General features: G+C 48.5%; 1 long non-coding RNA gene across 1 annotated transcript in view; it reads right to left on the reverse strand.

The window, feature by feature from the left end:
- Positions 1–3,295: 3,295 nt before the first annotated feature.
- The window catches only part of LOC146835275 (uncharacterized), a 52,294-nt gene continuing 29,370 nt past the window's right edge, over positions 3,296–26,219 (reverse strand). Inside the window, exon 3 of the long non-coding RNA XR_014960403.1 lies at positions 3,296–3,765. This is a non-coding gene — a long non-coding RNA (uncharacterized LOC146835275). The remainder of the gene's footprint in view (positions 3,766–26,219) is intronic.

Here is a 26,219-nt window from a genome sequence, read left to right on the forward strand (position 1 = left end):
AAGAGAAAGTGAAAGTGTACAGTACGCCTCCATGACACAGGACACAGACTGACATCACTTCCTGGGCGTTTGCGGCACGTTTTTGGAGTCAGTGAGAATATTTTACCCGCTAAGGGCTAAGAAAGAATTTTCATTGTTGTAACCTGTATTTTGTGAGTGTTTTCCATGGTGATTATGAAAACAATTATCGCTTACGTGTTAATGTGGCAAAATGTTTGATGCTGAGTGTTAGTTTATCATCAGATGTACCATATTTCATGAAACTGCATGACTAATGACACCAAATGGCTATTGGATGTGATCTGTGTTGTGTAGGTGACTTCAGTCATTCTGATATGTCATGGTATCAGTAATCCAGAGCTGTTGACATGCCCTTGTTCCTCACATTGATGCCTATCCGCATCTAGTCATGTGTGATTGTAAATGCATTCATCAGTGTTAGTTATTATGATTAGCATAGGTTATATGTGTGACAACATATGTGACTGTCACATTACACATTGCTGTGATGTCTGTACGTGTTTGATGGGCTTGCAACACACATGGACATGAACATCAGGCATTCACTATTTGGAATTCAGATTTGGATGCAGCAAACAATGCGAAGGCTTGACCACAGATTTATATTTGAGTGTTCACTCTGCTTAGTGACAGATGTGCACATTTACAATGGGCTGTGCAAAATCACTCATGGGCAGGATTCAAAGAGGTTGTGGGACGCAATGGAGAGTTTGTAAATCTGATAACATTTTGAAACAGTGTCTATCAAGCATATCCATTGTCATGTTAGCCACATATGTACAGTACGTTGTTACATGGCGTAAGAACAGCTTGTGTCAGACACAATTGCCCATCAGTCTAGTGTGAGAGCGATACACAACTTGAAGCTAGGAGAGTAACGCTATGACGGCTGAACAGGAAGAGGACCAAACATTTTATGTGAGTGAGCACTGCGTGAATTTTCAGCCTCTGTAGGCTACAGGAGCTTATGGTGGCATCTCTGATGATTTTGTAAGAAATGTATGCCCCGGAAATGAATGCAGAATGGAGCAGCCATGACCCAAATATGCAGAGGTCAACAACGCACACAAAGCCATGTAAAAACATGTTGTAGAACCAGAGTCCCAGGAGGACAGGACATTGTTGGCTGGAAACAGCAATGCAGCACTTTATAACCGGAAACCACACTGTGCTTTTGTATTAGACCTGGAGGGTTAGACACAGGTACTGCAGATTGACATTGAAGGCGGTGCCTGGGTCATGCAGAAGCCTGTGGGCCCTGGCTGTAGATATTGATGTGTCAGCAATCACCCTTACCTGATGGCAAAGTCTGGCATGTCAGATGCAGACACATTGCTGACATGGGAAGCCCACATGGTGCACCTTGTAGTGGTGAACAATCAAGGTGCTCCTGATCAGGAACAAAGGTTAGTCTGCATTGCATGGCACACACCACCACTACACTGGGTTGACAGGGTAGACATCCTATTTGGTGCTGTGCCTCTCAACATCATCACACTGGAGGAGTTTGTGCTGCTCGTTAGGCCCTGACCTGGACAAATCTTGTGTGGAAGGGGACCTGTGACTGGGGAATTTAGAGGGGCCATTTGCATCTCCTGCACCTGTGGGTTCCTCTAGATACTCGGAGTACCCTGCTGTACCCAGGTTTGTGTAATCTGGACTGACAGAGGATTCAGCTGGCTGAGTCACTGATTCAAGCGGGCAGTGCAGTTTGAGGTCTGGTTTTGTTGTCCAGTTTGGGAGTATGTTGGTTGTGAAGCGGAGGAGACCCAGGGGTGGTATCTGCCCGAAAGCCATGGGCACACTGCTTATACAACCCAGATTTACGGGGAGAATGTTGAACATGTAAACTGCTTGCAAAAGTTGGCCTCCAGGAGGCAACTGGGTGGTGCTGCTTTTCCTCAGCACGTTATTGAGCTCTTGGGTGTATGGTGGATTTCCCTTGGTGCTATTTGGACAGAGATTTCTGTCTAGCATAGACCTGACTAGAGCTGAGGGGCTTATTGGCCACACTGGCCTGCAATACATGCCATACATGGTGCCAGGCCATATAGTGCAATGATGTGTTTTCAAGAGTATTTTGTACATTCCTTGAGAGATACAACAATATGTGACATTGACATTTATTTTTAGATGCATGGTTGTATCTGTGTTCAACTGTGCCTGCAGATGTGTGGCTACTTTGACTGCTGTAGTTGTGATTAATTCCTAGATTACACACATCATGCAATTTGCATTAGTAAACCTGTAGTGGCCAACCAGAGAGAGGTGGTGCAACTTTATGGTGCTACTATTTGTTTTCATGTCCGTCTGACCAAATACAATGTCATTCCTAATGTAATTGGTTGTATGTTACTTGCATGTTTAGGCTGTACTTATTGGTTTCCCTGTTGCACTTCATTCTTGTGTATGTCTGTTCTCTGTCTTGGTGGTGTCAACACAGAGTAAGTGTTATTTGATGGGGATACAGCCAATTCTGCACCTTCATTGCCATACCACACTCATGTTGTTGTGCATATTACTTCAACAATTTCTTGCCATTGCATTGCCCGCTCCATAATCCTACATACATGTTGTTGATTGCTGATGCCTTGCCTATTGTCCCATGGCTGACCTATGTGTCATTGTTTGTGCGTTTGAAACTATAGCGTTGTTCGATCAGCGCAGTGTTGATAGATAAATCACGCACAGTGTTAGTGATGCAAGACAGGTGCTTACTTATCATTACAGTGACACGTGTGTCTGCTAGGGAGGTAGTGTCACTTGCTAATGCTGCATGAATAGGTATGCTTGGTGTTAGAAGCATTCCCTGCACTTTATTGATACATCCAGTAGTCTGGCTCTACTATTCTTTGAATCTTAATCCTGCACACCCGCAAGTGGATCCAGTCCACAATTGTCATGTATCTTTGTGACTTTTGTCACTTACCTTTTTTCCTGTGGCACAGAATACACAGAGATGTTGTATTTCAATTTTTATAATGGTTTAGAGCTGTGTGGCCCCAGCTACAATGATGCATCAGAAACACATTGTACGTTGCACTATGCTCTTGTGTGAAATGGACCTGATTGTGCTCTTGAGAACACACAAAACCCACTTCTTGATTCACTGTCATAAATTCAGATGCCCAATACATATTCCCATTCCCACTCTTTCTTTAATTGGTGTCATATCCCCTGCTGAGTAATCTCTGTGACAATGTTGTTTTGTTAATGTGATTTTACATGATTGTTCCCCTTCCGAAGTCACAAACCAAGCAGACAAGGCATCGTTGTGGTGATATTTTATTTTGCAAACACATAAGGTGTACATTTTGGTTGAAAGAAATGTTTGTTACAAGACATTTGTTGATAGGGATTGGGAAAAAAAAGTTGCAGATGATGGCATCCCTCCTTTCTGTTCAAGCTGCCGATGCTGTGGTGTGCCTTGTATCACCTTCTTCGTTCTGCCCATCCACCGGATTTTTCTGCTCCTCATGGTCTTCTGGCAGTGGTGTGTTGGTCCGTACACAGATGTTCTGTAAAATGCAACACCACAGTATGATTTTGCAGACCAGTTCAGGCCTGTACAGGAACCTTCCCCCCTGAAATGTCAAGGCACCGTAACCTTGATTTAGAGACTCCAATGGCATTCCACGATGGCCCTGGTGCGACCCAGTGCCACATTTTAGTCTCTCTGGGCCTATGTGTGGATCACTTTGATGTGGGTCATCAGCCATGGTGACAGTGCACATCCTTGATCAGCTGAAACAGAAAATGGAGAGAAGTGTCCATTAGAATTCAGGCCTGCTGTGTTTGCAGAGTATGCTTTTTAGGTCTCGCTTAGGCAGCGCGCATGCGCTGTCTCTCCGAGACATCTAGTTATCTGTATAGTGAGGGTAATCCCGCCTGCTGCTTGCCTGCTTCTTGCAATTGGCTTATTCACATATGACTGTGATTTCCGGCCTCCCTATTGGTTGCTGGTCCGATGCATCACTTCCGTTTTTATCGGAAGCAGCACCGACCAACTACAGTTATATTGCGCTGTAGGGCTTTGTCCGTTTCCTTTAGGGACTTCTTAGGCTTTTTTTTAAATCGCCACGGCACCCGCTTCATGGGCCGTGGCGATTTAAAAAAATAGATGCGTCCCATTTTTTTTTTTATCGCCACTGCGCTTCATGGGCCGTGGCGATTTAAAAAAACAGATGCATGCAGGCAGCGCCACTCTTCACAGTGACAATCAACCAGTGGCCGCCAGCTTGCTCCAAGTTATTTTCTGTAACTGCCTCGGGCGTCCCGCCACTCATCAGTGCCTGTTAGCAGAGATTCACAGTACATCAGGAAACGCACCCAAACGTCTCGCCCATCCCATTTCACAACTAACAGGCAGCAGAGTGTTAGCATGATCCTGGATGCAGTTTAAAGCAACGGCCAATCAATAGAAAACACGTAAATAATGCCGTATAACTACAATGGGACGTCTATTTATTGAAAAAAAAACACCCACCGTTGTTTTTACCCAATTCGGGGGGAAACACGAGAAGACGAGTTTTGGTAGCAGGGTCTATAAATGCTACAATGCATGTAGAGAAATGGTTTGATTTAATAGATCTGGCAATCTCATTGCCTTCTTGTTCAATTTATATGCTCTACTGAAATATCAAAAACATGCTCTACATCAACATGAAAAACTCTCGTCGATGCTGGTGGTCTTGCTTGCCAGATTTTCAAGGACGCCAGAATTCTTCTCACACCCCATCTTATCTCAATTTTATGAAAACTGTTCAGATGCCTTGACCACCAAACACACGCCCATTAACACATTGAAAACTTTCCTTAAATTCATATTTCACATTTATAATTGGCTTTCCCTTGCGTTTTAATGTTCAAACGTGACGTAATCCCACAATCCGTGTAATATTTGTCCAGGCGACACATTTTTCCATTCTTTGGAGATTTTAGGGAGCGTTTCATGGTTCCTCGTCTGTGAATGGCATCCAGAACATTCCGAGCGATTAACGCAAACATCCCTTTCATGGCTTGAATTCTAGTAGCCTCTGCGAAAACTCTACTGATTCTCAGCTATGGAATTAGAGGACGTTATTCTCCTTATGTTTTGGTGTTTATTTTGCGCACGTTCATAGAATTCAAAACTGATCTCTTTTATTCATATTGCAGTTGTCTATCACAAACCATATGAACTTCATAGTGCCTGCTCGGGAGACCGAGTGCAAACATGCATCTCAAGCAACAACAATTAGTCGGCATTAATAAATAAAACAAAAAGTACATACAGATATTGGTCTTTTGGACCGTCTGAAAGCCAAACTGTGCACCAATAATGCTTTTCTGTTATTTTTTTTAGTATTGGAGCACATAAACACATTGGTGGGTCTAGAAGTTAACCCTCCACGGAAGCCATGCCGTGCACACTAGTACCTCAGATATGAGAGTGCACCTATCTTCAGCACTGTCGTGCACCTTAGCGCTGCTATGTACCCCGCACCAGTTCCAAGCTCCCTGCAAGCTGCAGTTCCATTGTAGCGCTGCCCTTTCTCCCCACTAGAGCACTGAGGTACACAGTTCTACTGCCACTGGACACCCCGAGTGCAGCACAGCCGCCCACCACTTATGTAGCACTGAGTACAACTGTACAACTGTTTTGGACTACACTAGAGCAGCGTCGCTCTCGCCAGTCGTGCGCTGCACACCCTTGCTTTCACCATGTCATGTACCCCCTAGTCCCTCTGTAGCACTGCTGTGCACCCCTGCCTTAGTAGTGCTGTGCAGCATAGCAGCACTCTCTCAACAGAGCATTGACTTACACGACGCACACAATCTTGCTGTAGAATGAGGACCCTGCTTCTCGCACCTTTCGTAGTCTCCATAAGTACTCCTTCTTTTGGCTAAAATCCTTAAATCTCTGCTGGTTCACCATCGCTCTCGGTTCTCCCACTGTGGTGCGTAGAGGCAGAGACGTGCCCCTAGTCCATGCTGTATTCCTCCTGTGACTCGGTCCTGTGTTACTGCACCCCTGGACTTGGGCGGTGGTATAAGTGTAATTGGGTGTCAATACAAACAAAAAGACATGCCTAGGGTCCCCTGGATGGCTTGTAAACATTTTTCATAGTTGGTGTGCTGTGTGCACATCTTCCCATGGGCCCCAGTGCCACTTCAAATCTAAGGGGCATATTATCAAGTTAAAATTATCGCCCCTCTAGCAGCAGGAAACTGCCGCTAAAGCGACGATAATGGGCTTGATAATATGCCCTTGAGAATTCCCATAGAAGCCCAGGTTCACACCAGAACATGGGCTTCTATTGGAATTCTCAGGGGCATATTATCAGGCCCATTATCGCCGCTTTAGCTGCAGTTTCCTGACGCTAAAGGGGCGATACTTTTCTACCACTCACTGTTCTGCTTTTGAACTGTTTGGCCCAATCTGAGCTCCTCGTCTGTTGTGCTTAATCACAAATCCTTTGTGAGAACCACCACGTTCTCAAAGCGGCAGCTCTGACAGAAGAATGCAGCACAAGGTAACGTATTGGTTTCTGTGTCTGCAGCTCACTGCCGTTCTTAACCAGACCAGCATATTTTGTTAAATTGAATGAGGGTTGATACGCGCTTTTTAATGTTCATTGTGTTTGAGTTGCTGTCCACCATTTACAATGCCAATAGCTCTAACTCAAACAAATGCGAGACCTATTGCATTTCCAATGCTTGTTTCTTTTGTGTCCGTGGTGCAGCTTTGTACTTTCTACTTCATCATGTTGTGGTACATACAATTGACCTGCAACGCTGACATTGAATTGCCTATACTTTACAGCCTACACACCACCATGATGCCATTGGCCAGGTCTTATGTATTATCTCCATGGTGTAACTGTCAGGATGTATGGGTACCTCAGAACACCTTGGGGGTTATTAACAAGCCCCTTGTGCCACTGGTACATCACTTTTGCACACATTGAAAATGACGCACCGGTGGCCCAAGGGGCTTGTACAGAGGCCCCCGTGACTTTTGACACATTACTATGTATGTGCATCAGCAAGATCCATCATTGTGAGTTATTGTCGTGAGGGTAGCTGGCACCGGAAGTACTTGAATGCTAAATGTTGTACTCATTGTAGGTTAGTGATATACCCCTTGCAACCCAGGCGGGCACTGCTTGGGACTCAGTAGCACTGCTACCTGGTACACTCGACTTACTGGAACATGTCAAGACAACGCACATGTCTATTGATGTCCTTGTGCATATGCTAACCTTCAATCCGCTTGAATTCATGTTGGAGGCAGGCCATGTATATTGGCATGTGAGTTCCTACACAACACATTTTTATGTGGCTACATTTGTGCATCTGGTATTAATTTTACACTTGCATATGCATCAGATTGATACACCTTACCAAGGGAGGCATAGGGATGCGCAACATGGAGTGAGGTTTATATTTCTCTTGTTTGTATGCTACTTCTATGCATGCTGTATTCTGACAAGACCCAGAGTAAAGCTAATTCCACTTATGTGATTGTTTCTGTGCAATTAGGTGTACCTTCATGCAGAAATACTTTCATCCCCATGACACAGGCATCCTTGCACCATGGTGCATGGGTGCCTGTGTTTGTGCATGTAAGCTAATTGTGCACCAGCGCCGGGGATGGCATGGTGAACTGTCATCTTGTTGGACAAATGGCAAATGTCTTTGTTTCATAATGAATGCAGCACAGCGCAAGCATATGCCTTGTAGCGCATGTTGCATTTATTCCGTGCAATTTTTGTCTGATGAATTCTGCAAGATCTGTATTCCTAGAGTGACTTATTTGTTTGTAAGAGTATTTCTAGCCTAATCCCTTATTGGGCCTACTTACAGCCCAGTTACAATGTATGCAGAATTCTATTTGCCACATGTGCATTCTCACATAGTTGAGCTACATAATTGGTGACGAGGTGGGTGGTGTGTTCAGTTTGTACTTACCAACGAGTAGTCCATTTCCATAAGAGCCATTCTAAAACCACTGGTTGGTGACAGTTTGGCGGAAGATGTATGAGTCATGCGCACTCCCTGGAAACTTGACAACGACATTGATGAAAAGGCCAAGGTGGTCCACACTTGCCTGCATATTCATCGAGTATGTGTTCTTCCTGTTCTTGTATATGTGTGCAGTGTCCGAAGGAGGCACAAGTTGCACATGGGTGCAGTCAATTGCCCACACCACATGTGGAAAACCAGGAATTGTACAGAAGCCTTGCTTGTTGGCAAGTAGTTCTTGTGTAGTGTTGGGGAAGCCTAGGTGCTGCAGCGTCAAGCTGATGATGGCATCCAAGATAGTGGGGAGGAACATTGAAAAGGATGCCTGGCAGGCTCGAGCCACTCTGGCTGTGGTTGGTTGGAAGCTAAGGCCAACATTTGCAGCACAGCAAGTAGCTTGGTCTGTGGGGGGTTGTTTGTGCTGCTCTAGGATGGGGCCTGCAGCCTTGGCGCTATCTGGTTGAGTAGGGGTAAGATGAAGGACCTTTTTAGCCTTTAAATGGACTATCACCTCCTCTGGCCGTAGGTGTATGAAGGTGATCCTTTGGTGGTAGACACCACAGCGGGTCTTGACGCTGCCTTGTAAATAAGGCCCTCTTTCATGCGCTGCTTAGCGTGAAAGGAGTAAGCAGTTGATGTTACGGTGGGCGTATCACCGCAACACCCATTGATTTTGATGCTGCCCCCTATTTACAAGGGCAGTGTAAATAAAAGGCAGCGCCAAAATTAAGACCGGAGAAAACCTGGTCCTAAATTGGCGAAATGAGGAGAAATGCTTTATTTCTCCTTGTTTTTGCTTTTTCCATGTGTGCTGTCTTGTGCAGCACACATGGAAGAAGCAAAACGCCTTGGATTATTTATGTTCAGGAAGGTGACCCTACCTGAGCATGAACAATCCTTAAAAAAATTATATTTTGTAACTTCCATGTGTGCTGCATTAAGCAGCACACATAAAAGTGACAAAACGGCATTTAAAGATTGTTTATGTGCAGGAAGGGACACCTTTCTTCACATAAACAATCTTCCCTTGCATGCAGACACCCTTGCACTATGGTACAAGGGTGTTAGCGTTGGCGCTACACTGCTAAGTGTTGCACCAGCGCAGAGAGAAACGCAAGGCTGCACCATATCCTTGTAAATATGTTGCAGGCTTGCGTTTCTGAAGTGGCGGAGTGAGGCGTTAAGCCATGACGGCTAACGCCTCACTCCGCCAAGTCTTTGTAAAAATCCCCCCTGGTCTTAAACAGGCGAAACAAGGAGAAATGCTTTATTTCTCCTCGTTTTTGTTGTTTCTATGCGTGTTGCTTTGTGCAGAGAAAAAGGCATGAAAGAAACACTGCACCCGCTCTCTTCTGCGGCGCTGCCTCTGTGGTGATGGTGGTGGTCTTCTTGGGGCTCCAAGTTGCAAGAGGAGTACCTCCATGACATTGTTGAGATTGCCAATAAGGGTCTGGGATTGTCTTCCTTATATACCGGTGTATTGGCACTTTCTTTGTAAATATGCCCCTATGTGTGCTGCCTAATGCAGCAAATATAGAAGTTGCAAAATAGCATTTTTTTACATGATTGTTTATGTGCAGAAAGGATCACCTTCCTGAACATAAACAATCCAAGGCAGTTTGCTTTTTTGCACAAGGCAGCACACATCGAAAACGCAAAAACGATGAGAAATAAAGTATTTCTCCAAGTTTCGGACATTTAAGACCAGGTTTTCCCTGGCCTTAATTTGGTGCTGCCTCCTATTTACGCTGCCCTTGTAAATAGGGGTCACCATCAAAATAAATGAGTGTTGCAGTGGAATGCCCAATGCAACACCCACTGCCCACCCCTTTCACGCTAAGCATAGCATGAAAGGGAACCTTATTAGGAAGGCAGCGTTAAGCCACATTAAGTGGCTTAACGCTGCCTTGTAAATTAGGCAAAGCCCGTATCACCACGGAAACCTCAGTAAAAAAAAGTCCCCTTGGCAATAGGGGCTTGTATATATACCCCCAGATTTTCCCTGGTCTTAATTTTGGTGCTACCTCCTATTTATGCGGACCCTGTAAATAGGAGGCAGCGTCAAATGCCCACTACAGCCATTGCCCGCCCTTTTCATGCTAAGCATAGAGTGAAAGGGGGACTTACTTACAAGGCAGCCTTAAGCCACGTTAAGTGGCTTAACACTGCCTTGTAAATAAGGCAAGGCCCCTATCGCCATCACAACGTCACTGAAAGTGGCGTTGTGGTGGCGATAGGGACTTGTAAATATGCCCCATAGAAGTTACAATACGGCATTTAAAGATTGTTTATGTGCAGGAAGTTGAACCTCTCTGCACTTAAACAATCTTCTCCTGCACACAGACACCCTTGCACTATAGTACAAAGGTGCCTGCATTGGCGCTAGGCTGCCAAATTTAGCACCAGCACAGGGGGAAATGCAGGGCTGCACCCAGGAGCGCAACGCCCATAGGGCTAAAAGGGCTTCAGCCCCCCAGCCGTCGTGTGTCTCAGCCCGGGCTGCTGCAGCTCAAGCTGCTGTGGGCTCGGCTGGGTCAGTGTCTGGAGTCATATCTCCGGCATGCCCGAGCTTTTCACAGGTCTTTAAAAAACGTTTACATCCTTATATACCTTTGTAAACTGGTTACCGAGGCTTGTGTTTTTTTAATGGTTCCAGTACCCCCACTCTGCCTATTCCTTACATTCGCATTTTACATTTACTGCCACAGTGTGAGAATGCATTTCATGAAAAGGAATATAAAGTAGGGTTGCCAAAAGAAAAATGCCAGCCATGTGTTGTTTAAAGAGCCTGCAAAGATCTCGTCTTGACACTAAGGGGTCGATTCCGATACTGGATTTTTTTTTCCCGTACGACTCGTATCCGGATTTTTTTACGTATGAATCGTACAAGTCCCGTACAAACGGCGAAGTACGATTCGTACGTGAAAAATCCATATGAATCGCCTCAGGAAAAGTCTACGAGACGTCCCCGGACAGTTTTACATACAAATCGTAAAACTGAAGTCCGAGCGCGCAAGTACGATCCCACCCCTCCTGCGTATGTACGGACCGTACCCCCCACCCCCGTATGTACAGACAGTACCCCCCACCCCCCGTATGTACAGACCGTACCCCAGAAGTACCCCCACCCGCGTATGTCCACACCGTACCCCAGGCGTACCCCAATCCTCGTGTATGTACGGTCCGTACATACGCATGTGGGGGGTACGCCTGGGGTACGGTGCGGACATACATGGGGGTGAGGGGTACGGTCCGTACATACGCGGGGGGTGGTGGGTACAGTCCGTACATACGGGGGGGTGGGGGTACGGTCCGCACATATGCAATGTTGGGGTACGCACCGTACATGATGACCCGTACGATGTGGGTGATGGCATGTACGTCGCGTAACGGGCCCCCTTTTCCTCGTGCATCGCAGCGTACTTAGCTTTTCCGGCACTTTTTGGCTCCCATAAAAATATAGCCGTGCGGAGTGCTGTAGGTACGAATCGTACTTGCTGGTCCGTAAAACGCTGCCTGACTTCGTGCGGACGTCGCGTACGCGCTGTCCAGGATCGGAATTGTAAGTATTTTTTAGCCGTACGGTGTTTTTTACAATTCGTACGGAAATGGTATTTCTGTACGAATCGTACTTGCTAGTATGTACGGTGGAATTCCCGGGTACAAGTCGTACAGAGAAAACGCTCCGTACGACCATTTGTACCCGGGTTTTACAGGATCGGAATCGGCACCTAAATAGGGTTATAAATAGAAAAAAGTATGTATTTATTTGTAATGTGACTTTTATTACTTTGTTCTCTTTAATTATCAGTCATGGATCATTCAGGCAGCCCTAGAACCCAATTAAAAGTGCTTTCTATTTATATTTGCTGTTCGAAGTATGCACAGATAAGTGCTGTAAATACGGCTTTAGGTGACTGAATATTTGTGTACCGTCCAGCACATCAAAATAATGAGGTGGCAACCCTAATCATAAGACTAGAGGTTTGTTGAAGGATTAGCACGTTATTTATTTCCTCCTCCCTCGATCTCTGATTAATGCAATAGTAGCAATAGTTTAACTTATATCTGAAACCCTATGCCACCGCCAATAACATGCTGAATTATTTTAAGTGTCTGGGAATGCACCCTGCATTCAGACAACTTACTCCTCATTCTTGCCCTTCACTTTCATGCTCACCCTGCACTCACAACGATCACAATGCGCTCACACTGATCACCATGCACTCACACCATTCACCTACTCACTCTGCACTCACAGTGATCACTCTGCACTCACAATGCACTTGTGCTATTCACCCTGTACCTCACCCTGCAGTCACACGAGCACACGTCTCACCCTGCACTCATGTGACACTTCACTCACCTGTCCCCCTCACTGCTCAATCTGCAATCTCACTCAAACAAGCCAATCACTAACCATGCATTAATTAATTCATTTCTGCACTTACATCCGCACCCAGATTCATATGGTCACCTCACTCACCCTGCAGTCACTCCTCTTACCCTACTCTCACACTGTTGCATAACTCACCTTACACTCACATGGGCACTCCTGCCGCCCACACAGCGCAGAGGGTTAATGTGCCTGCTACAAAGAACATGTACCATGCAGATCACAGAACTGAGGGCCCCATTTATGTGTTTTTGTTGTCGGGCAATGCAGCAGGCCTTCCTGCTGCACTGCCCCACGGCAAAAGAAAAGGGCAGGAATGCGCCGTACATATGAGATACAGCACATTCCTGTCCTTTTCCCCTGCGCCGGTGCACAATGGGCTGCTGTGCGCCAACGCATCCACCATTGCACCTTGGTGCAAGGGTGTATGCGTTGAGGGGACGATTGTTTTTGTGCTGGAAGGGAAACCTTCCTGCACAAAAACAATCACAAGAGGCTTTTTCCTTTTTCTACGTGTGCTCCAAGTGCAGCACACTTAGAAAAAGGAAAAACGAGGAGATATAAAGATATTTCTCCTCATTGTGCCTTCCTTATGCCTCTCCTGGGGAATGCCCCAGCAAAACACCCATGGAACGCCCCTTTAACGCTGAAAACTGTGTTAAAGGGAACCATATATATGAGGCAGCATTAAGCCAAATAAAGTGGCTTAGTGCTGTCTCGTAAATATGGAGCAGGCTCCTGCGCCACCGGAGCGTCACAAAAAGTGACATTCTGGCAGCGCAATGGGCCTCGTAAATGAGCCCCTGAATGTGAGTAAACTATGAGTAGCGCTATACAGAAATGAAATGTTTGTCAGAAAGGTGCTATAGAGAGATGAGGTGCATTGTTGGGGAGTGGTAACGAGGGAATTCAAGGAGAAGGAGGAAATGGGGGCGCCAAAAAATGCTGTTGCACCATGTGCGACCAGTGCTAGGGCCCCTGGCTGCACCATATTCTAGTAAATATGGCGCAGCTCTGCATTTCTAAAGTGATGAAGCGTGTCGTTAGCCTTCTTGGCTTAACCACATGCTTCTCCACTTTCTTGTAAATATGCCCCCAACTGTCAAAAGCCCCCTTGAGACTCCACAGAGCATTGCATTCTAGAACCCTGTGACGTCACATAACCCCGCAGCTACTGAAAAGTGAAAGTCATGCAGGACACGGGTCGGGGGTACACGCGGGTGGATGGCGTCCACCCACTCTTTTCACAGGGTGGACACTGTACACCCTGCCAAGAAGTTGGGCCCCACTGAATAATGTGCTTAATTTGTCCCGGTGTGTTTTTCGAACACCGGGACACATTCAGCAGCGCCTGCATGTTGTTGTCTGCTTTGGATAAACAACAATGTGCAGGCGGGAACAGGGTGTTCTTAGTTCAGAGTCCTGCTGGGCCCATAACAAATGAATCCATCTTTTGAGCTCATGAGTTGTCCGCTCATAGTAATTAAAACCTAACAAGAAATAGTGTGCAACAGCCCAAGATATCCAAAGTAACTTAATTTATTCAGTCATAATTGGAAAAGCAGTTATAGATTTTACTGCATTCATTTATTTATAAACAGCAACATTTCAGAGTGGTTGCTCCAAGGGAACGTGCAAAAGAGAGGGTGCTCAAGTATGGTGAATGGGAAGGATCCCAGGTGAAAATAGAAGAAGGATTTAGAAAATTGTTCAACAATTAGATTGATAGAGGAATATCAATCTGGGTGACCTGGCCTAGGAGTATCAATAGTTTACATGGTCTATTTACATATTTTACACAATCCAAGAGTGTATCATTCTTTAGCGCGACATGGATGGGGGCTGTTTGGTCCAGGTTTCAACCCGACTTGGGGCACAGAGGGTACTTGGGGTCTCGGCCTGCGGGTCTTCCTCGGGACTGGGGTGAGCAACCAACTGGGGGATGTGGTGTTCGTGTGTCACATCTATATAGATAATAAATTGGGCTGTCAGGGTAATGCACATACATTAATACAATGGTAAAACGTTTACCAGTATAGCCAGTTAATGGGGCTTACCCGCAATGTTTTGCGGAGAGGACCATTCTAATCCTTAATGATACCAATGCAGGAAGCAAGCATCCTCTTCTGAGGTGTGTAATTCAGTGGGTGATATTCAACCCATGTTGAAGGGTGGTCGTACCAATAGAAGTCGGTTCTATAGGCAATGAATGCCGAGAACTGTAATAAAAACAAACAAAAAATGATCACGTTGCTGTCTGGTTTAAACAATAGGTTCAAGAGGCAGCGGGGTGCATGCGGCGGGTCAGTTACCTGAAGCATCAGTCTCCGTTCCCGAACTCTGATTGAGAGGTAGGGGGCGGGAGAACCGGAGTATTTAACGGCAAAGCCGTGCCGCGAGGACGTTCAGTGGAACGTTCTGCTTGCGTAGGCGTGAGCCTCACGCTACTCGTGCAGTGATCATTGATAGACAGGAAGGGAAGACTAGATCCTCTGTTGGTGTCGTACAGGAGAGATGCAGTGGGTTGAAGCCTGACTGTGACCCGACATTGGATAAAGGCATGATCTGGTTACATAGATCGAGCCCAGTGATTGTATATACAAGTAGACATATTTACAGTGTTAATCGCACAACACATTGGGATTACAAACCAAATGTATTTATACATGGGTGTGTTACTGTAAACGGGTCACAGCTTCTCAGGAAGAGGTACGGGATAACCAGGACTGGTGGCTACCTACACCCCCACTATCTTCTTCTTTTACCCACCCGCAGGACGATTGGGGTATGCGTGAACATACAGAAGTGGATAAGGATTACGAGACGGGTCCCTTTAAGCAGCACTGTCTTTTCGTGGAAGCCACGCCCCCGTCATCACGTGGTCGCACGGGATTGGATATTGGGGCGGAAGACCAGACCTCGGCGTGTGACATCACCGACGAGTGGATTCCGGGAGGCGAGCTGCGGAGCGGAGGAGACGACCCAGTGGAGCAACCAGACGAGAACTACCCGACGGACTCTAGAGGAAAGCCAGGAGGCCAACGTACTCACGCAGCGCCGTGCCACTCTCCCGGAGGAGGGTGGCTACCCCAGGTACGGGAGCGGGTCAGGGGCTTGATGGGCTGGCGAAAGAGCGTTTAGACCGCCGTGTTCCCCTTCTCTATTTTCCTACCCCTGCACTAATCACACGTGTAAGCGTACCGCACTGAACACAAGAGTAGGTGTGTCCTCACCCCCGGTCCCGGTGTTAGGGTGTCTTTACGTCCCAGAGTAAAGTCCTAACGGTCCTTTTCTCCCTTCCTTCACATACGTTCTGTGGGTCCTGGAGTACCGGAGTGCCAGCGGAGAACGCTCCCATAGCCGAAGAGAGGACCAACACCAACGTCGCCACCACGGAGCCAGCAAAGAAGGAGGAGAGACTGCCTAGCAGATTTAGACGTGTAACTTCCACAATAAAACCTTACGTTAAACGTCCTGGTCTGCGTGCTGTTAATCCCACACCTCTACAGTTACATTGTGTGAACTGAGGTGAACAGTAACAATGTAATGTAGGTGACTTTATTGTAAACACAGATATTTATACATCGGATGATGAGTGATAGGTCATATACTCAATATACATTACAATACACATAAAATACCATATTTACACGTTAAAACAAAGACAGTAGATCTACAGTTTAGTTTGCAAGTGAGCTAAATTTAACAGGTGGAGCGTATTTAGCCATTATTGAGTACTGCCACCTGTTTTCCTATCTCCTCATATTCGTTGAGGCCCCTTGTTACTGTGTCAAAGATGTGTATCCACCTACATTCGCGGATGTTCAAGATATTCGAGGAATCACCCCCTCTTGGTTTGGGCTTGACCCTCTTTATAACCCAACATTTGAGACTTTCACAGAAAACCACCTGACGATAAGGAACGCATAGTATGCGTCACAACATTCTCGACCAAAAGTAACGCCATGAAAAAGATCATTAACCAACACTGGCATTTGGTTGCTGATGAACTAGGGGACATGCCACCACCACTACATGCTTTCAAAAAAGGCAAAAATGTGAGGGAACATGTAGTTAAATCCCTGTTACCCATAGCAGACAGAACACAGACAACGACATTGTGGGGAATCCCACCAGTCAAGGGGCACCACCCTTGACTGGTGTAAGGCCTGCCCCATGGCAAATGCAGTCAAACTATTCACCCACAACAATCACACCCACATTTTGCAAGATCACAGCAACTGTAATACATCAGGAGTGATCTATGCCATAACATGTCCGTGTGACTTTATGTACATCGATCCAGAAAGTCAAAAGCCGGATCCTACAACACTGCAGCTGCATACGATGTAGGGTCCAGGGAGCCCCTTTAGTCAACCACTTCACCACCTTTGGACATACCCTTGAAAGTCTCAAATGGTGGGTTATAAAGAGGGTGAAGCCCAACCCAAGAGGGGGGATTTCTCGAATATCTTGAACATCCACGAATGTAGGTGGATACACCTCTTTGACACATTAACAAGGGGCCTCAACGAATATGAGGATATAGGAAAACAGGTGACAGTACTCAATAATGGCTAAATCTCTGATCGCCAATCCGCTCCGCCTGTTTAATTTAGCTCACTTGCAAATAAACTGTAGATCTACTGTCTTTGTTTTAACGTGTAAATATGGTATTTTATGTGTATTGCACTGTATATTGAGTATATGTACTATCACTCATCATCCGATGTATAAATATCTGTGTTTACAATAAAGTCACCCACATTACATTGTTACTGTTCACCTCAGTTCACACAATGTAACACACCCATGTATAAATACATTTGGTTTGTAATCCCGATGTGTCGTGCGATTAACACTGTAAATATGTCTGGCTGTATATACAATCACTGGGCTCAATCTATGTAACCAGATCATGCTTTTATCCAATGTCAGGTCACAGTCAGGCTTCAACCCACTGCATCCCTCCTGTATGACACCGACAGGGGATCTAGTCTTCGCTTCCTTTCTGTAGGATCGTGACACATGCTGGGCGCTAAGACCAGACCACGAGTGGGGAGGGAAACCAGGATTGAGGGGGAGGAGCGAAGGCGGGGAAAGTTAGTTAGAGTAGGGACGTGGTACAGTAAGGGGGAAAATAAGGGAGTTCGATATGATTCCCGTGTCGGTGTCGTGCTTACTGCCCTACGACCTGACAACTGGCGACGAGGAGTGGTCGTGGACCCGGCCTCCCTTACCTTGCATTCAGGCGTGCTTCGCTGCATCGAAGCGGTGCTGTTTCGTGGACCGGGAGCCCACCCCGGTCGCGTTGTGACCCTGCCACGTCATTCTCCGCTGCCTCTGAGCTCTGCTGCGCCCTGGGGAGTCCGCCCCAGCCGCGCTTAGATCTTGTGGTGCTGCCATCATCGCGATCCGGGAGCCCACCCCAGTCGCGTGCGTGTCCTCAGCCAGTGCATCTGATAGTCGCGACCCGGGAGCTCACCCCGGTCGTGTGGTCTGGGCCCTGCGCGCTCGTATGGCTGCTGCCGTCCTGAGAGGAGTGCTGAGTCCTGTGAGACGCCCGGTGACCGAATTCAGCTGAGCTCAGGTACCGGTGCCTGCATATCTCCAAGTTGCTGCCCTAGTGTGTGTTGGGCTTGCAAATCTCGCGAGGAGCGAGATCTCACAGCGGCCATCTTTGAGTCAGGCACCTCCACCAATCCCCTTGCAAGGAGTGCCCGGAAGCCATCTTGGAGTCAGGCAAATAGCTGAAAATAGCAACAAGCCTTGGCAAATGTGCTTCTGACAGACTAATACATGCTGTAAATGACATTACAAGGCTACATTAACCCCTTCGGTGCCCGCCCCTTTCCCCGCCCTGTGCCGGCCGTTACATTAGCGGGCGGGGTTTGTGACGAGCTGGACTCGTCATGGGCACAGCGCCACCGCGGCCCATGACGAGTCCAGCTCGTCACGGGCACCGAAGAGGTTAAAGTTTTCCATGGACTGCATCCCTACGAGGCTCCTTGCTGGTGAGTCCACAGAATATACATGTGCAGATAAGTGTCACATATGCTGATTTAAACTGAGTGACGAGCGCTGCGAGGGCTCTGGTGCGAGACTGGTCACTACCAAGGAGTTGATCAACTGTCTTATACACAGTCGCACATAATGTCTGGATCACCCACATCAAGGCAGGGTCATGCCTCTGCGAGTACCAGCGCCGGACTGGTGTCATCCACGTCCACCGCGCACATGGATGGCCAAAGACTCGGAATGCTCGGAGTCCCCTTTTTACGGCCGCCGGAACCCCTAGTCCTCATATCGGGGGGCGGCATGGGTCTTCGCTGGCAAGAATGGCTAGAGGACTTCGAAGACTTCATGAAAGGGTCACATGTGACTGAGGAAGAGCATCAACTGATTGCACTACGCAATTTAATTGGGAAAGACGCGGGTCAGATCATAAAAGAACTTCCGGCCGACGCTGTTTCGTCATACGTCAATGTGCGTGACGCTCTGAACAGGAAATTTCTTCACAAACGAAACATTGATTATGAAAGATACACATTTAACCTGGCATCTCAAGAAAAAGATGAGCCCATGAGTACTTTCATTACGCGACTGCGACGTTTGGCTCGTTACTGTGAATTTGACTCCTTCACGATGGAAGATGCCCTTCGCCTGCGAATCATAGAAGGATGCCAGTCTGAGTTGTTACGCAGACGCCTATTAAAGAAAAGCTACTCTCTGGATGAAATTGAAGAAATGACGCAAGTGCACGATCAGGCAGAAGAACATGCCAAGAAAATGGAAGCTGGTAGAGGCGAAAAACGTGAACAGGCATTTAGGCTTCAATCTAGCAACACTAAAAGGTACTCTCCTGCAAAGCAACGATCATCCCGATCCAAAGCGCAGTCTCACTATTCAAATCGCCGTCATCGCAGTACCAGTCGTACTGACAAAAGACAGGAGCGCCAGCTTAAATGTTATCGTTGTGGATATGACTTCCCTCACACGGAGACCTGCCCTGCGTTAGGCCAAAAATGCAGGAAGTGTGGCCGGGACAACCACTTTGAGAATGTGTGCGGAGCACAACGCAAAGACAATCGCGGAGACAATTACAGACAGTCCAGACAGTTCAACACTCGTCATCATGCCAAAGCGGTGTGGAACTGCAGAGATTCCTCCACTGGTTCTTCACAGTCCAGCCGTCATTCTCATGGGACATACCAATCCCGTCGATCGCAATCTCGCGAGTCAAAGTCGCTGTCGCCAATATCGCAAGACAGTGATGAGTATGTCTGCATGGTCGTGGATCCGGACCGATTGAAGAATGACCCGCGATTACACCTTAAAATGGACACTAACTTGGCCAAGTTTGTTCTGGACAATGGAGCATCTCTCAACTATATCTCAGTTGCAGAATACAAGAAAATGAATCCGCCACCGCATTTGCATAAAGCTGCCGTCCGCGTGTACACCTGGATGTCAAAGGAACCTCCCCTGTGTTTTGGACAATTCCCGACTAATCTCACATACAAAGACAGGACTATTCCAGCCCGCATCCATGTCATTGATGGTCCTGAAGCAGATTGTCTTCTCAGCCTGCTAACGGCGGAACTACTTCGCTTCGTTGAAATTCTGTACAAAGTTAAAAAAAAAACAAAAAAAGAAATTCTGTACAAAGTTGATGATAAACCTGACATAGTTCACAAGTTTCCTAAGCTATTCACTAGACTTGGAAAGATGGCGCACTGTCAGGTTCGACTGCACATAAATGAACGCGTGACTCCCATAGCACAACATCACAGAAAAATACCGTTTCACCTTCAACTTTCTGTAGAGGAGGAAATGTAGGACCTTCTCCAGGCTGACATCCTCGAGAGGACATTAGGACCCACTCCCTGGGTTTCTCCAGTGGTTGTAGTGCCCAAAAAAGGCTCACCTGGCAAAGTGTGTCTCTGTGTAAATATGAGAGCACCCAACACCACCATAGACAGAGAACGACACTCAGGGCCTCACATCAGTGACATGATTGCGTCCCTCAACGGTGCGCAGATATTCTCTAAACTAGACCTTAACAAGGGTTATCATCAGCTGGAGCTTCACAAGAAATCGAGATATATAACCACATTCTCGACTCATCAAGGCCTGTTCAGATACAAAAGACTCAGGGGCAGATTTATGTGGGACTTGCGCCACTTTTACGCTGCCGTTGCGTCACTTTTGTGACGCAGCGGCGGCGTAAACCCTGCGCCATGTTGCGCCCCATTTACATCGTGACGCATCTATGGAGATGCGTGACGGTGTAAAGCCCTGCGCCACATGAAACCTGCGTCAGGTTTCATGTGGGCGTTTCTACTCAGGGGGGGGTGTTCCGTTGGAGGCACGCCCCTGAAAAGTGACTCAGTGAAATCTATAAGATTTCACTAAGTCACTTTCCCAACGCTGATGCGTCAAAACCCTGCGCCTGCTTGAAGCAGGCGTAAGGCTTGACGCACCATGTTAGGTATAGGGTAGGTTGGAACAGTACTGGATTTGCGGCGCAACTTCTGCACTGCGCCAACCTTACGCCGGCAGATGCGTCACGTATCTGCTTGTCATTGCGCCACGATGCACCGCATTGCAAATGCGGTGCCTCTGTGGTGGCGCAAGGGCAAACTTGCGTGATGCATCTTCCCTGGCGCATCCATGCTGATTTGCAGGGATGCGCCAGGGAACATAAATCTGCCCCTCAGTTTTGGAGTTTCATCTGCCGCTGAGATTTTTCAGGAGGCTATCAGGAAGGTGATTCATCACATTCCCAACACGCTGAACTACAGTGATGACATCCTTGTCTATGGCGCGACACTGCAAGAACATGACACGGCACTAGACCGAGTCTGTCATGCTCTGTTGGATGCCAATCTCATGTTAAACAAAGACAAATGTGAATTTCACAAATCCACACTAAAATTCTTCGGACACATCTTCTCCGGCGCAGGAATGAAACCCGATCCAGAAAAGATTCCTGCTTTGAATGAGACCCCCAGGCCGCGAGACACAGGGAATGTGCGTTCATTTTTGGGCATGGCAAGCTACTGTGCCCGATACATCCAGGATTATGCCACCATCAGTTACCCTCTGAGGAAGTTGACCAAACAAGGACACCCGTTTCAATGGACCACGAGATGTGATCAAGCATTTCATGCCATCAAAGCTGCGGTTGAATCTGCCAATAACCTTGCATACTTCAATCCTAGAAGAAAAACGGAAATCACCGTAGATGCGAGTCCTGTAGGACTTGGAGCTATACTAGCTCAATATGACAGAGAGAATGATCAGCGATATATTGTAGCTTATGCCAGCAGGAGTCTTACGGACACAGAGAGAGCATACTCTCAGCCGGAAAAAGAGAGCTTGGCGGTGGTCTGGGCCTGCGAACACTTTCACATCTTTATATATGGAAAGCATTTCACACTTATTACGGACCACCAGGCCCTGGTAACCATCTTTGGAAATCCTCGAGCCAAGATGCTGCCCCGAATAGAGCGCTGGGGTATCCGCCTTCAAGAGTATACCTACACCATCATCCACAAACCAGGAAAAGCTGCAAATCCAGCTGACTAAGGTGCCGATCACGATCCGGTAAAAAATAACCCCGTGCGACTCGTATCCGGTCTTTTCACCGTACGAATCGTACAAGTGCTGTACGAACTGGCAATCACGATTCGCATGGTAAAAAGTCCATACGAACCGCATTGGGAATCATTCCCCACACGTCCTCGGGTCGGAAAATGTGTCCGACACGTCCTCGTACGAATTACCGTACAAACGTGAAAGGTGAAGTCCGACCGAGGAATCACGATCCATCCCGTGCGTCCGAGGTTACAACCGGATGGAAAAATCACCGTCCGCACTGTAGGAGAGTAGGGTCTGCAATCCTATGATCACCCAGATTTTTTGCTTTTGCTTCATTGGTTTACGACTTTCCCCGGCTGTGGGCCTGCCAATCAGACCCACAGCCTAGCTGTTCTCTCTCGAAATTTACACACATGTACATTAGGTGCATCCACTAATTGGAACTGGGCCGCCTTGTCAGTCCCTGTCTCAGCATACCACAGGTATCCAGGGCATCGGTGTACCCAGGGCCTACCAGGGGCTGAAGCATGTATTATGCCACCCCTGGAATGGCCACCCAAATCTGACACAACTGGCTGCACGACAGCTGGGGCCACGTGGTGTAATCACCCGTTGCTGTAGGTGTAGTATTCCTACACCTAAACCCTAAAATGGACACATGGATTCCTATCAGTCACTCCTATAGCAGGCCTTATCAATCCTGAAGGCAGAGTGCAGGGAATCATGTGGGACGGTGCTCTGGCGCGAGCTGAGCCCGTCGACGGCTTGCGGAACCAAGTCCTAATAGCCGTTCCATGGTGACGCGGGCCAACTACTTTTAATGCATTATAATCCTGGCGGTTTTTTGCTAACTTTGGCCTCACATCACCTATACATGTCGAGTAAGGTGTCATACGAATGGGAATACGAACCCCTCGCCAGTCCTGGTGACGGGGTTAGCATTCCCCCCTTTTAGAGGGACACGACATGGAAGTAACCTTGAACCCCGGTTAAAGTTGACTCAAGCCTCAGCATCACAAAATGGATGCTGCCACCAGACACAAGTCTGACCTCCTGCTGCTGGGGGACCTTCCAGCAAGGGGAGCTTGGACAAAGGGTTTCCTGTCGAGGGCGGTGTTAGCACCGTCCCAGACAGGGTTTGTGTATCCCAGGTAGGCAGGGCTGAAAGGAAGGTGATTGCAAGTGGCACCCCGGTGCTCACTGTGCATAGCCCGGCTCAAACCAGTTTCGGGGGCACACCAGCCCCTGAGCTGGCGCGAAGCCGGACAAAGGATAGGGGTGTAACCACCCCCCTCCTGGCTCCACCCATAGGTAGAACCTAGTCACGGGCCAGCCCCTTTTCTTAGAATAAAGGTAGGAGCGAGTCCCCTTCCCAAATTGGATAATCAGATAATCGGATAACTCCGAATCACGAACCACTTTCCACGAAAGGAACTCTTGACTATTTCTGAAGACTCTCCCTTGTGGCTAAGGAGTAGCCACCCTGCACCAGCAGGCACCATCTAAGCGCTTGCGGTTTGCTGTAAGTCTCTCCTACGGATCAAGACTGCCCAGCTCGACGAGCCCCGAGTTCCCTGCCATCTCTGACCTTTTACCTACCTCATCAGCCCAGCTGAGAGTCGTAGGTGTGACGAGACCTGCGGGACCGGCTATCTTCAGAACCTGCACGACGCTTATCTAGCACGCCCACCGAGGGACCCTCGAGTGAGTGCACCTAGGGTTTGAGAAGCCCTAAACCCTGAGCAGCTCCAGCATCGAAGTCTGTCTCCCCAGCATCCACGAGATCTGCGTGGGGGCCCTTCCGCTCCTTGCTGTTCACCGCGTTGTCCGACCACTTGCCGACCGGCTTGTGGCCCTCTTCACGACGCACCACGATTGTTTCATCACTAGTCTGGTTGCTCCAGACTGGCTCTTGCTCCCCTTCAACAGAGGAGTACCACGGACCCTCCTGGTCCACTCCCGACGCCATCTTGACTCCCCCGCTTGGGTTGCCACTGCCAAGATCCGCTGCCCCTTCCTGGGCCCAGCACCATCGACAGCAGACACCTTCGTGGGACAGCTCGCCCTCCATCCTGGTCGCCGCCGCGCCTCCTGGTCCGAGGAACAGCCGAGTCCGACGTCACCCACTCACCTGGTCGAGGTGACTTCAGCCGGTACCCTCCTGGTACCCACACGATCGCTGGCTAGCGGTTGAGAACTGAGTCCCCTCTGCTTTCAGGTTTCCTTCATCACCGATCCAGGCTTGGATCGCTCTGAACATCGTCACTGGTCGCCTGCCAGCAACTTCTTCTTTCAGGCTCCTGAGACTACACGAGGACTCCCGACATCTTGCCGAACTTCACGCAGCCGCAGCCTCCGGGCTAGGTAACTCGAGCATCTCGGTGCTCCATCGCAGGTTCGCTCTACAAGTGTCCAGTTCCTTTTTCGTTTAGTCCCACTGATCGGATCACTCCGGAATCAGTACCTCCAGACTCTAACCATTCGCATTTCACTGTTAGTGTAGATGGTTTCTCGTGCCCCTCGGGCATTTGTGTAAAGTGTGCAACTGAAGTATTTTCCTAAGAGTTTTGTAGTGTGCTTAGCTCCCTGACTCATAAAGAGCCAGGGTAGTCTTGTTATAAATAAATATCCTTTTATTTTCATAACAACTTGTGTGGTGTCCTTTCACTTGGTGTTCAAGGGGTATATGTGATGGTAAACAGCTGGCTTAACACGCCCTCTAGAGTTTAGCCTAAGACTGCTCGTATCCACGCTACTAGGATAGCTGGTCTAAAAGGTTGACTTACAACCAATCATCAATAAGGGTCGTTTGGAATGATACACAGTGATCACTAGAATAGTGAGCACTACATATCAGGCCAACTTCTCACACGCACCGAACTCCCATAGCAACCATGGAGACGTGCCCGCATACGCGCCGCCCCCCCCCAGCCCCCGTAGGTACGCGCTGACCCCCCAGCCCCCGTAGGTACGCGCCGAACCCCCCTGTATGTACACACGTGTACGTGTCGAACCCCCCCCGTGTACGTTCGGGGGGGGTTCGACTCGACTCGAACGTACACGGGGGGGTTCGACTCGAACGTACACGGGGGGTACGACTCGAACGTACACGGGGGGGTTCGACTCGAACGTACACGGGGGGGTACGACTCGAACGTACACGGGGGGGTTCGACTCGAACGTACACGGGGGGGTTCGACTCGAACGTACACGGGGGGTACGACTCGAACGTACACGGGGTGGTTCGACTCGAACGTACACGGGGGGTTCGACTCGAACGTACACGGGGGGTACGACTCGAACGTACACGGGGGGGTTCAACTCGAACGTACACGGGGGGGTACGACTCGAACGTACACGGGGGGTACGACTCGAACGTACACGCGGGGGTTCGACTCGAACGTACACGGGGGTACGACTCGAACGTACACGGGGGGGTTCGACTCGAACGTACACGGGGGGGTTCGACTCGAACGTACACGGGGGGGTACGACTCGAACGTACACGGGGGGTTCGACTCGAACGTACACGGGGGGGTTCGACTCGAACGTACACGGGGGGTTCGACTCGAACGTACACGGGGGGTTCGACTCGTACGTACACGGGGGGGTACGCACCGTACATACACGGGTGGGGGTACGACTCGAACGTACACGGGGGGTTCGACTCGAACGTACACGGGGGGTTCGACTCGTACGTACACGGGGGGGTACGCACCATACATACACGGGTGGGGGTACGACTCGAACGTACACGGGGGGGTTCGACACGTACACGGGTGTACATACAGGGGGGTTCGGCGCGTACCTACGGGGGCTGGGGGGGGTTCGGCGCGTACCTACGGGGGCTGGGGGGGGGTCGGCGCATACCTACGGGGGCTGGGGGGGGGTCGGCGCGTACCTACGGGGGCTGGGGGGGTACGGTGCATACCGGGCCACCTACTCTGGTCGATTCGCGCCGTACTTCGCTTTTGCGGCACTTTTTGGGTGCCGTGAAAATATTGCCGTCCGGACTGCTGTCGGTTCGAATCGTAATTCCTGGGTCGTGAAACGCTGCCTGAAAGCGTCCCGACGTCACGTCGCAGCATTCCCGGATCACATTCGTATGTATATTTTCGTCGGTCGGTGTTTTTTACGATTCGTACGGAAATGGTGTTTCCGTGCGAATCGTAATTCCATGTTTGTAAAGTTTTA

The sequence above is a fragment of the Triturus cristatus genome, chromosome 4_2, assembly GCF_964204655.1.
Source record: "Triturus cristatus chromosome 4_2, aTriCri1.1, whole genome shotgun sequence".
NCBI classification, from domain to species: Eukaryota; Metazoa; Chordata; class Amphibia; order Caudata; family Salamandridae; genus Triturus; species Triturus cristatus.